The following is a 13,953-nucleotide window of genomic DNA, read 5'->3' as shown; positions in this document are numbered from 1 at the left end:
CACTCACTCAGTCATCGCCATGGTTCTCTACCTCACTTGATATAGTTTGCTACTAAAATATTAGCTTGTTAGAACTGTCAGCCTGATCACATGTTTAAAATAGCAACACCAAATTTTATATTATTACCCACTATTCCTTACTCTATCTAAATTTACCTGTTAATCTTTACCAAGACCAAGAAAATGTATTTATTTTAACTACTTATATCCTCTGGTAGATTATAAACTCCATGACCTTGGGGCTTATCCATGTCTTCGTTCACCAAACAAAATAGTCAACATAGCAGAGCAGACATCCAATAGTTACATGTTTTTTTACAGGATATCTGACCTGTTATTATTATCAAATAATCAGTGAGAGAGTTAAAGTTGGAGTGAGATTATCATATATCCAAAAGCTATTTTTGAATAAATGAATACATGAGTAATACACAGCTGGGGTCCTAATTTTGCTCATTCATAAAATCAGGATAATGAGAACGGCTTCCTATGGTCATTTTGAAGGTGTTTAAATATGATTCGATGTCCAGCGCAGTTTTTAGTGCTTTGTTATCACTAAACATGTAATTGAAATTTTTATTTCTTATTGCTTTTCTACAATTTCAGTGATTTTCCTTTTTGAAGAATCTGATTAGTGAAAACAATTTATTTTAATGCTTCCTTTGGACTGCTTTCTTGATTTCTTTCTAAATGTATCCTTTTTAGGTCTTCTGATTGCATATATCATTGTTTTCAACATATTTTTTTATATTGCTGTAGGTTAGTAAAGGTTTTAAATTGCAGTGGGTCTTCATTAGGAAATTATATTGAAAAATATTTTGGGTAGTATAGTTTATGAGGACTAAGCTCTGATTTGTATCTTGCCCGAATTCCTACCTAAGGGGTCTGGAGAGTCATGTCCTACAAATCATAAATTCTCATTAGGTTGGTTTTATGTAACCCTATATACCGTGACTTACTTTCCAACGTGACTCTAACATAACATTGCAAGACACGGAAGAAAATAAAAATAAAAATATTTTACCCCAAAACATGTATCTTTGCCATATCTTGAAATGGCCCTGCAAAGCTGTACTTTGTAGGGGAAAATTTGCATAGCTAGATCTTTTTCCTTCGGGCCCTCTCAATCCTAAAGAGATCAACTAAAAGTCTAGCACCTTAAAGATCTGAATACAAAACATTTGTCATCTACTGTCTCTAAGGGCGGCCACTATAAGACTTCAAAAGAACCTTGGTCCCCACAATCTTTTATCTTAACCTGAATGTTTCCTTACTATCCATCCTTGGTCTTTAGACAACTCAACCAATTGTCAACCAGAAAATATTTAAATTGACCTATAGCCTGGAAGCATTCCCCCCTCCCAGCTTTGAGTTGTCCCACCTTTCTGAACCAAGCCAATGTACTTCTTAGATGTATTTGATTGATGTCTCATGCCTCCCTAAAATGTGTACAACCACGCTGTGCCCCAACCACCTTGGGCACATGTTCTCAGAACCTCCTGAAGGCTGTGTCACGGGCCATGGTCACTTATATATATTTGGCTCCAAATACATCTCTTCAAATATTTTATAGAGTTTGACTCTTCTCATTGACATTTAAAATACTATTGAAGGATGATCTTTAATCACTGTTGTTATGATGATTAACAATTGCAGTAACTGAAGGATACAGACTGTCTGCATCAATAGTACAAACATTCTTTGATAAAATTATTTTCTGCCAAAGATTATGTTCATTTATTCCAAAGTACATAGGATAGCAGGTTTACAAAATGTAAAACATGAGAAAGGTTGCTATATCTGATCTTTATACATTATTAGATATTTTCAGTGTTCCTGGCAATATTTTGTTGTTGTTCTTCCGAATTTGCTGTCATGGGAAAATGAGCATAATACAAATATTTTTTGTTTTATTCAAGAGATTGGGAACGGTCTGGCAAAAGCTGCACAGTTCTACTCATGTGATTGATTTCAACACAACTCAGATAGTGGTTAAGGAAATTTAAGAATTATAATCTCATAGCTAGAGGATATTTGACTTTACATCGTTCTGTGTTCCAGTAAATGAACCCTGAGAATTAGGCCACCCTAGAGAGGCTTTATAACCTCAGGCTGACTCTGATTTTGGAAAGCCATTTACTTTCAGTGTCCTCATGTATAAAATGTGGACTGCTTGGATAATCATCACTTCTTATCTAGATCTATGATCCATTCCTTTATAACTTGCTTTTATGACTCCATGAGTGGGACACAGAGTTCTGCATAACCATCTGCAAATCCTTGCTGAAACTCTGGGAATTTCCTTGAGTGTTTGATTAAGATATACAGACAAAGGGAGAATATTTTATAAAAGCAGTTTTGGTAATCTTGAAAATGTTTGTGTCAGTATAGAGAAATACATATTGCACCTCTAAGGGACAGTAGAAAATGTACTTCTTTAATATTTTCAGATAGGTCATACCACATTAGTCAGAATTATTATCTCCTGTGAATTCCTACAGTATTTTAACATATGCATCCGTCATATGGAATGTTAAAGACAGGAATTTTTTTTCACTTAATCCTGATTACATCTGATCAACTTTTGTTTATAAACATATTTTGTGAGAATTTGAAACACTCAAAGCCAAAAATTGAAAAGGTGTTCTTTTGAAGCAAATGTGGACCCACTGCATAAATTTTATCAAAATCTTAAGGTAATCATATCTCCTAAAACCTGGAATTAAATGTCTGTCTTTCATTGTTCAAAAACTAAAACTTATTTTCAAAATAGTTCCTGATGACTCTGACAGGAAACATTTGCCTGAACATGTTATTTTATTAACCCTTGTTAAAATGTTATGATAAGGAAATTATTATGAGTGAAACCATTTCAGTTGCAATGGTTTGCAGATTAATTTTACCAAGAGATGCTGGCATTCTAAAACATATTTTTCTCATCACCATGGGGAGAAGTGAACAGTAGCAAATTTTAGCTCATAAGCAAGGACTACAGGACAAGAAGCTTTTAACAAATAATATAGATACAATGGGCAGAGCTTAAATAAATAAGAAGAAAAAGGATGTCTTGAATTTTGAAGGAGGAAATTTTTCCACACTGAGCAAGCAAATTAATTGAGATACAAGTGAAGAAGCTCTCCTCTGGTGAGTTTCATATTCAGAAAAGCACAGGGTTCCCTAGAATGACATCTTTAGTCAAGAAATGCTAGAGAGTTCTGTTCTCAAGTCCGAGGCATTTTTCCCCGTCTCTCCTATATTTTCTTTCCATTTTCCAATGAGTAAGTTCTTAAAGATGTATTTTCTAGCAAAGAATGCAGTTTTTATTTATTCTGATTTCTATGAAGACTAAAGTTTGATAATTGTAGGAGAATCTTATAGAGCTATTAGCCTCTTTGATGTCTTGCAAGATTATTTTTTGTTCACATCTCAAATACTAATCTGTTTGTCCCTTTTATTAGAATTATCCAAACTTTCATCAAATCTTCCTTTTGACTAAAGCTACATATATGAAAAGAGGGAACTTTTTAGGGGAAAAATTTAGTTGTCCCTCAAAATATTAGTGTTTGCAATGCAAAGAACAGGCAATTGCTTAGTAATACATGTTGTTAATGAGGTTTTATCTTTTATTTATTTATTTAGGTTATTTAAAAATTCTCATATCAATTTATTTAGGTTATTTAAAAATTCAGGGCTTTTATATCTTTGATCATATCATGTTTATATCCTAAAATATGTATTTATTTATTTCTATCTTATCATCACTTTCATGTAACATATCTGTTGTCTTTATAGACACTATTACCATTTTGTATATGTCTTTTTGGTAAGAAAAAAGATCAGAAGCTGAGTAAATAGGATTCCCAAGGTGAGATTGGATTAAATAATATCGTTTTACCCTAAAGTCTAGAAGTCATTTGAATCTTCCTCCATATTCTATGCATTTATTAACTGATAAGAAGCAAATAATACAATGTGTTACTCTTATTCACATCTCACACATTCATGTGTCTCACTTGAAATAGGGCAGATAACTTAAAAGAACAAACATTAGAAGGCTGAGGCGGGCAGATCACAAGGTCAGGAATTTGAGACCAGCCTGGCCAGCATGGTAAAACCATGTCTCTACTAAAAATACAAAAAAATAGCCAGCCATGGTGGTGTGCTCCTGTAATCCCAGCTACACGGGAGGCTAATGCCTAATCTTGAACTTTTCTACCTATCAGAATTGTGAGTCCAGTAAACCATTTTTTCCTTATAAATTATCCAGACTCAAGTATTATTTTATAGCAACACAGAATGGACTAAGACAATGGGAATTTTTTCTCCATACTTTAGTACTAGATTAAGAAACAGTTCCTGGAAAACAGTAGATGCTCAATAATTATCTGTTAAATGACATCAAGTCAGGCAATATTTAAATCTTCTTCTAGACTATTTGAACAATAGAGAAGTGATGACCATTTTGTTGTCTAGTGCTATGCTTAATATGGGGTATGGAACATGGTAGGTGCCCAATAGATATTTCTTTTTATGAGCATATTACTTTATTACAAAGCATGTTGTAGCATTATAAGCATGCAGTTAAAATGGAAATTGTGGGATTCCTAAAATCAAGATACTTTTAAATGTAGGATATAATTTAAAAGATGATTAATTTTTAAAAAGCTGAGATAAGAATTATACCCAGGATAGGATGTAAAATAAAAGAGAGCTGAACTGTGTGAGCTTCACAGTGTTGTACTATGTTTCTTTAATTTAGGAGGAGATCCTCAGTAGCTCTGCCCCTCAGGAACATTTAGTACTTGATTTTTTCTTATCTCTGCTACTTCACATGAGATGTAATATTTAAGTAAAAATCATTGCTCAATGAATGCTTTTAAAGCTGAACTGTTTAAAAGAACTAAATTACCTCACTTTGTTTCAAACACATTTCACTATAAAAATGTTATGTATTAAAATCAATAACATAAAACTAAAACAGACTAACATCATAGGAACACTATTTTATACATGATTGGTTAAAAGGCACTTCTAAATAAATATTATTTCATGATAAAATGTGATATTTTTCTAATTACTTAAATCCCCAAAACTTTAAAATTATTATCTAAACCTGATCATATTGGAAGATCTTGATTGGAATTAATTTCAAACCTTCTCGGGTTTGGTCAGTACACTAGGCTGTGAGTTTACTTATCTCATAGTTGTCATATTTACTTACTTATTTATTTATTTTTGAGACGGAGTCTTGCTCTCTCGCCCAGGCTGGAGTGCAGGGGCGCCATCTCCGCTCACTGCAAGCTCCGCCTCCCGGATTCATGCCATTCTCCTGCCTCAGCCTCCGAAGTAGCTGGGACTACAGGTGCCCACCACCACGCCCAGCTAATTTTTTGTATTTTTAGTAGAGACGGGGTTTCACCATGTTAGCCAGGATGGTCTTGATCTCCTGACCTCGTGATCCGGTTACTCGGCCTCCCAAAGTGCTGGGATTACAGGCGTGAGTCACCGCGTCCGGCCAACTGTCATATTTATGCCTCTCTAGGTACAGTAAACACTAATGCCGTAAGCAATCTGGCTATATTTTTGCATATTTTTTTCTGTTGAAAGTAAGAGAAACAAAGGAAAGCAGATAGTTGGTATACTATTTCCTGTGAGGCATAAAATATATTTCTGCTTATACTCAATGGCATAGGCATTTTTTGTGTGTTTCCTGTATTTTTTCTTATCATTTATTTCTATTAGTAGCCCACATACATCACTGTAGTGATCAGTTTCTGGGATAGTAAATGGTGAAGAATGAGCATGTTTAGGGAGAGAAAATGAGTTTAGTTTTGAAAATGTTTAATGTGTCTGTGAAATATTCACAGGGAAATTTCAAACAGACATTAAGATATATCATTCTGGAAATATGGTTGGCATTCCGTGTTGGAGATATAAATTTCAGATCACTTGAGACCGTGAAACAACAGAAAAGATGGAAAAAAAAAAAGAGATATGGTGTTAGAAGAAGGGGAGTAGTTATATGTGTTGAATGCTACTGAAAGTTCAGATCTTTAAAGTGCTTAGTATGGTTCTTGGCATGTGAAGAGTGTTCAGTAAGTATCAACTATAATAATAACCCTGATAATTCTACAGCCAAGAAAGAAGAAGGCATAAGATGTCCACTATATTTCTTTTGACATTATCTTCAAAATCTCAATTATACATAGTTGAGAATACAGCTGTTTATAACCATCCCCCTCTCTCTCTTCCTTTATTTCTTCTTATTTCCAGAATTCTCTCCTTCCTTCTTTCCTCTCCTCCTTACTTCCTCTCTCCTTTATTTCTTTCATTTTCTTCTAATCATTTCTTCTCCTTTTAAACAGCGTCATTTCCCAATTTGTTTACCATGTCACTGATTTTGCTGTCTATGGAATAAATTCTAAACTCTCTGTGTATGAATATTATTTAGTTTAGTAATTGAAATTTATTCTCCTTAAAATATTTCCACGTTTGTCTTATTTCCTTATATGTTTAAATTTCTGCTGATTTCTTTTTTTTTTTTTTTTTTTTTGAGACGGAGTCTGGCTCTGTCGCCCAGGCTGGAGTGCAGTGGCGCGATCTCGGCTCACTGCAAGCTCCGCCTCCCGGGTCCACGCCATTCTCCTGCCTCAGCCTCCCGAGTAGCTGGGACTACAGGCGCCCACAACCGCGCCCGGCTAATTTTTTGTATTTTTAGTAGAGACGGGGTTTCACCGTGGTCTCAATCTCCTGACCTTGTGATCCGCCCGCCTCTCTGCTGATTTCTTTATATAAAATCTGTTATTTAATTATTTTATCTTATACCTGGTTTATCACACACTCTCTTTTGCATTTAATTGAAAATTGAATGCAGTACTTTCCAAAATCTTCCTCTGATTTTGATAATCGTTTTCCCTCTGAAATTCATTCTTCATTGCTGCAATTTGAGTGCATTCTTTGTCTTGGCATGTTAAATGCAGTATTAAATGACAGTAGAGTCTAGAACCTTTCCAATCCTATTTATTTTTGAATAAATAGGGTAAATAAGCTCAATTTCGAGCCCCCGTCTCCTTCATATGGCACTCTTGCACAGAGGAAAGATTTTCCTATGTTCTTACTTGCTGCCTGGTGATCATAGTACTTTTTGCATGATTAGCTGAGGCCAGTTACTCTATCCCTTGCCAGAAGTCTCCAGTGAAGATCATAAAATAATATAACTCATGCTGTTCATTGCTTCTTGCTTTTTATTCCTTCTTAGTCTTATAATTATCAAGGAGGCAACCTCCTACTGCCTGTCCCTTTCCTTTCCTTGCTATTTTTCACTGATGATACCTTTGACTCTGGTTTGTATTTTATGATTATTTCACAGGATGTTGAGAGTAAGGATTAATTATTACCACATAGGAATAATCGTAACAGAAGGGCTGTGTGTATATATACTGTGTGTATCAGGTATGGTTTTGGGGTTTTTCTTTTGCTCTATGTATTACATGATTATGAGAAGCATCTCTAAAGTCTGTGACAGCCATGAGAATCACTTCCTGTTGAAACTTTAAAGCACATGGGCATGATCTTTACAGATTCTAACAGATGTAATTATTTTCAAATAATGTTATGCACTTTTCAACTCTGTTTTCTAGGTCCTAAATTATTTTTCAAGCTGAGCAAGAGCATCATCAACATACTCAAGGGATGGATTAAGGAGATCATTTTTAAGTTCAATCTATTTTGTCTTCCTTTTATAATAGTCATGTTCCTTCTGATAAATCTGTTTCTTTTCACATTTATAAATTTCCATAATTTTTAGTCTTTAAAATTTCTAATTACTATTTGCATATTAAAGAATACTTTTGGCTGGGCACGGTGGCTCACGCCTGTAATCCCAGCACTTCGGAAGGCCGAGGTGGGCAGATCATGAGGTCAGGAGATCGAGACCATCCTGGCTAACGTGGTGAAACCCCGTCTCTACTAAACATACAAAAAAATTAGCCAGGCATGGTGGCAGGTGCCTATAGTCCCAGCTACTCAGGAGGCTGAGAAGGAGAATGGTGTGAACCTGGGAGGCAGAGCTTGCGGTGAGCTGAGATCGTGCCACTGCACTCCAGCCTGGGCAATAGAGCAAGACTCCTCCTCAAAAAAAAAAAAAAAGAATACATTCAGTTCAATATTTTAGATATATTAGCTCTTGATTAATGCTATTTTAGCAAAAAAAAATGCTGAGTTATACATTTTGCAAAGAAAATAATAGTTTTTCCTATTGAAGTTATACAAAATTTTGCTCTTCTGTATTGGAATTAATGCAGTGCGATGCTTTTCTACTCTTGTTTTCTCAGTCATAATACTTTTCATTCATGGCTACAATGTTAGATCAAAAGGGTTAACACAAACCCTAAATCAGAAACACCGAAGACCTTCCCAATAATATTTCAATCTGAATTACAATAAGTGTTACTTTTTTCTCTTTTCTGGTGAAAATTTCCAAGCATGTGAACCTTAGCTTACAGGCAGCTATAGCTTCTGTTATGAAAATAGATTTGACATATTTCTTCCCTGCAGTTGCTTAAGAGAAGAAGATTTATTTTGTAACCAAGCAAATTTGAATTGGCCATTTTTCCTTTTAACAAAAGAACTCTGTAGAATATAATTTTAAAAACTATACTTTATTGAACCAAGGATATTAGATGTTTTAATGTTTTATATTTTTTCATTTTTAGAAGGATTCACTTAGGATATTTTTACTTTTATTTTTATTTAAAGAAAAAAAATATTTATTGATGCACCAATGCATATAAATAACTCCAACATTTGGGGTCCACATAAAAAACTTTCAATTCAGTGATGTGTGGATTGAAAATCTGCAGATTTTTCTCAGATATGTCCCTTGATAATCAGCCAATTAATTTTAAAAAAAGCAAAGAGTATGGGCTAAAAATTCTGAAACCGCTATATATGTATACCAGAATTGAATAGTTAAGTTAAACAACGTCAGAGAATGGAAAACAGATTTCTCACTGTTGGAGTTGGAGGTTACAGATAAACAATGGCTAAATACTAGAATGACAGATTTAAATTGGGTACATCAGTATGAACTCATGTTCATATAAATACAGATGGTTACATATAGAAGTATTTATGGAGATATGTATACACACTGGTTGGTATACACACATATATTGCCTTGCTCTGTCAGCTGACTCATATCAAGAATGATATTCCCAATGAGCACACCTGGTACACAGATCATGGTTCCTAATAGCAATTTCCATTAAAAGAGACCAGGTCTCCTTGAGACATGGCTGATTCTATGACTAAGAAAGAAACTATACAAGATGAACCTGGGGCACCTTGTATTACCAGAAAACCTACACCTTGTATACTCTAAACTAACAAATAAATTGAAAAACTATGATAGGGGTTATGTCAAAGGACACAGACACTGATTGTAATATTTCCTAATAACCGAAGTTGAAACAATTTGAACAACAAAATAAAGTAGTATTGCGTTATACATATCCATGAATCCATACCAATGTAAGTAAAGATAAAATGCATGAATACATAGTCTAGACAGACAAATATCCCATGCAGAAAAGTTCTGAAAAATTATTGTGGGTATTCCTACCTCAGGGAGGTGGAGAATATGCCCTACTCATAAGGTGTGGGCTGAACATGGTTACTTTCTTCTAAAGATTATACTATAAAAACATGGGTAAGAAGCATAGGTTTACAATGGATAAATCTTAAACGCACTACTTCAGCCTGTGATCAAGGTTAACATCAACAGTGATAACTATTATTGAAAGTACTTGTTCTTGAAGCATTTTGATAATAATGACACTTTATTTTTGTGGTCTTGTTCCCAAAAACACATAACCTTAGTCTAATCATGAGAAAAACATCATACAAATCTTAATTGAGAGGTATTCTACAAACTATGTAGCCAGTATTCGTAAATGCAATCAAGGTCATCAAAAAGCAGAAATATCTGAAAAATTCTGTCATAGTCAAGTAGAATCTAAGAAAACATGATAAACTTGATATGATACCCTGGATATGATCCCACGACAGATAAAGGACATTAGACAGAAACTAAGACAAACAGAATAATCAATGGTGATTAGTCAATAATAATCTATCCATATTGGTTCATTAATTTTGACAAATGTAGCATACTACAGTACAATGTTAATAATAGATGAAACATATGTAATATATGGGAACTCTGTACTTTTTTTTCATTTTCTCTATAAACCTAAAACTATTCTAAAATTTTTAAGTTTTCTTTTTAAATCATGGAGTTTATTGAAGCTGGACCCCTTCCTTACACAATATATCTTATTTAATTTTTCTTTAAATTTTCATTTTTTGTGGGAACATAGTAGGCATATATGTTTATGAGGTACATGAGAAGTTTTGATACAGGCATGCAATGTGAAATAAGTATGTCATGGAGAATGGGTATAAAAAATACTTACACCACATACAGAAGTCAACTCATGATGGTTTAAAGACTTAAAAGTAAAGCCTAAAACTATAAAAACACTGTAAGATAACCTAGGAAATATCATTTGGAACATTGAACCTGACTTCATGACAAAGATATCAAAAGGAATTGCAACAAAGACAAAAATAGACAAAAGGAACCTAATTAAAGTGTTTCTGCATAGCAAAAGAAACTATCAATAGGATAGATAACATATAGATTAGAAGAAAATATTTGCAAACTATACATCTGAAGAAGGTCTAATACTCAAAATCTATAAGGAACTTAAATTAACAAGCAAAAAGCAAACAATCCCACTAAAAAGTAGGCAAAGATATGAACAGGGTCTTTGCAAAAGAAGACGTACACATGGCCAAACAAGCCTATAAAAAATGCTCAACATCACTAATCATTATAGAAATGGAAATCAAAGCCACATGACATACAATCTCACAACAGTCAGAATGACTATTATTAAAACATCAAATAACAACGGATGCTGATGACGTTGTGGAGAAAAGGGAACACTTATACACTGCTGGGGGGAATGCAAATTAGTTCAACCACTGTGGAAAGAAGTCTGGTGATTTTTCAAATAATTTAAAACACAAGTACTATTTGACCTAATAATTCCATTATTGGGTATATACCTAAAAGAAAATAAATCATTTTATCATAAAGACACAGGCACGTGTTTGTTACCTCCCACAGGGTCTGTCCCACAATACGTGGTGACTATGGGAGCTATAATTCAAGGCAAGATTTGGTTGGGGACATAGCCAAACCATATCATTCTGCCCCTGGCTCCTCCCAAATCTTATATTCTCACATTTCAAAACCAGTCATGCCTTCCCAAAAGTCCCCCAAAGTCTTGACTCATTTCTGCTTAACTCAAAATCCAAGGCCTAAAAGGGGAAAATAGTTTCCTGGGCCTGGTCCCATATCACTATCAGCATTTTGGTCAATACCATTCAACAAGTCTCTATGAAGTTCCAAACTTTTCCACATTTTTCTTTCTTCTTCTGAGTCCTCTAAACTGTTCCAACCTCTGCCCATTACCCAGTTACAAAGTTGCTTCCACATTTTTGGGTATGCTTTAGCAGCTTCCCTCTACCTGGTAACAATTTACTGTATTAGTCCATTCTCACACTGCTAATAGATTACCCAAGACTGGGGTAATGTCCCTCTTCACATGGCAGCAGGTAAAAGAGTGTGTACAGAGGAACTGCCCTTTATTAAACCATCAGATCTCATGACAACTCACTTACTAAAATGAGAACAGCATGGCAAACCGATCCCCATGATTCAATCACCTCCCAATAGGTCCCTCCCATGACACATGGGGATTATGGGAGCTATAATTCAAGGTGAAATTTGGGTGGAGACACAGCCAAATCATATCAAATAAGGAACAATTATAACAATATACTGTAATAAAAGTTATGTGAATGTGATCTCTCTCTCTCCTCTCTCTCTCTCTCTTAAAACATCTTATTCTACTGTATAGTGAGTAGTAGAAATTATGAAAAGCATAACTGTGGATAAGAGGGGGCTACTTTATGCTCCTGTAGGGACTAGGTAAAGAATGAAGAATCCTATTTGAGTATCAATCTGTTTAATTAGGGACTCCTGCAACTGTTTACTTTTCTCCTGTCTTATTTTCCAAATTCTGGAGTATCTTCCCTTATTTCAGACAAATGGAAGCCCCTGTCCCAATAGGTATATATTCTTAGTTATCAACTTTCATCAGCTATTATCTATGGTTCAGATCCATTTGCTTGTCTATACTCCTGCAAGAATTGTATTATGCATCACCTTGAATTGCTTATGAAAACATTGAATATCAAAGTAAGAAAATCTTTATCTCCAACTAAAAAAGAGGTTTCTTTTAGTCTTCAACTATAATTTTTATTTGTTTGTCTGTCCTTTTTTATCACTTCTTTTTTGGTTTGATTGGATAAATATTTGTATCAGTTGCATAATTATAAATGAGTTAGATACAAAATATATAAATATGTATGTTTAGAAATGAATGAAAGGAAAGTATCTTTGGCATCTATCAGAGGATGTGCTTTTTTTAACAAAACTTTATCATATTGGAAAATAGACATTTATATGATATATATGTATAGGGGAATTTGAACTTCTGTTTACTAACAAGTCTTCAAAATATACAATGTTTTACAATTTTGGAGTGTTGAAAAACTTTATATTAAAATTCTTTTACAAATACATCACATAATTTAAATTCACTCAGTTGCCTCTGTCTCACAACAGACACTTGCTCTCACTCATGTGAACGATGGAGGTCAATTTGTAGTAGTAAAAAACATGATATTTGACAACTTTTTAAGTGAAGTTGTATAATTTTAAGTAATTCAGTATAAATTATTAAAACAGTATTCCTTAAAAAATCCTTTATCATATTTTTTGAAAGTGACGTTTAATCTAATTACTGTATGTTAATAGTTTGAGGGTGTAAAATAACTAGGAAAACTATAAACTAAATAAAATGATAATCAGAATTTGAAGAACTATCCTTTGTTGATGTTAATGATTTTTTAAATTAATAGATTTTTTAGCTGTTTTCAATCTACAGAAAATTGAGAAGAAGTACACAGAGTTTTCATATACCCCTCAACCTTCTTACACACAAGTTTCCGCTATTACGTAACTTGCTTTAATTTGGAACATTTAATATAATTGATGAGTCAATATTGAGTCATCACTCTTAACTAAAGTCCATAGTTTACATTATAGCTTACTCTGTATTGTACATTCTGTGTGTTTTGACAAATGCATAATGACATGTATCATCCATTAGAGCATCATATAAAATAGTGTCAAGGCCCTAAAAATCCCCTGGGCTCCAACTATTCATCTGTCACTCCCTCTACTGAACCCATGGCAATTACTGAAATTTTTACTCTTTCTACTTTTTTGTTTTCAGAATATCATAGAGTGAGAATAACACAGTATGTAGCCCTTTCAGATTGGCTTTGCTCACTTAGCAATATGCATTTAAGTTTCCTCCATATTCTTTTATGACTTGATAGTTCGTGTTTAGTGCTGAATAATATTCCATTATGCACCCATATCCATTATGGGTGCATCACATCTCATCCATCTATACATATGTGTATCTAACTTGTTACTTCATTTTAATGTACATCAAATGGCTTGATTTTTGCCCACAGATTCCTGAGCGATTCAGTTTGTGAAGTTTATGATGTCACCTAGTTCACTGATCTTTTCTCTGACAGTGTCTAATCTGCTTTTAAGACCAGTGAACATTTGATCTTAAATAATTTAATTTTGAGATTTTAAATTTAAAATTTTTATTTTGAGTTTTCATTTCTTTTTATGTTTTCATGATTTTATTTTAACTCTTGAACATGTTTATAAAGCCAAATTTACATTTTGTCTACTACTGCCATCTTTGTCATTTCTGCATCTGTTTCTATTACGTA

At 33.8% G+C, this 13,953-nt stretch overlaps 1 non-coding gene across 1 annotated transcript; it reads right to left on the bottom strand.

The window, feature by feature from the left end:
* Positions 1–318: 318 nt before the first annotated feature.
* LOC114679144 (small nucleolar RNA SNORD81) lies at positions 319–395 on the bottom strand. The gene has a single exon (XR_003730822.1). It is a non-coding gene; the product is annotated as a small nucleolar RNA SNORD81 (small nucleolar RNA).
* Between the last annotated feature and the right edge of the window lie 13,558 nt (positions 396–13,953).

Source organism: Macaca mulatta, chromosome 6 (assembly GCF_049350105.2).
Source record: "Macaca mulatta isolate MMU2019108-1 chromosome 6, T2T-MMU8v2.0, whole genome shotgun sequence".
Taxonomy (NCBI): Eukaryota; Metazoa; Chordata; class Mammalia; order Primates; family Cercopithecidae; genus Macaca; species Macaca mulatta.
Note: the sequence above shows the minus strand (reverse complement) of the source record. Positions and strands in the feature narration are given on the sequence as shown.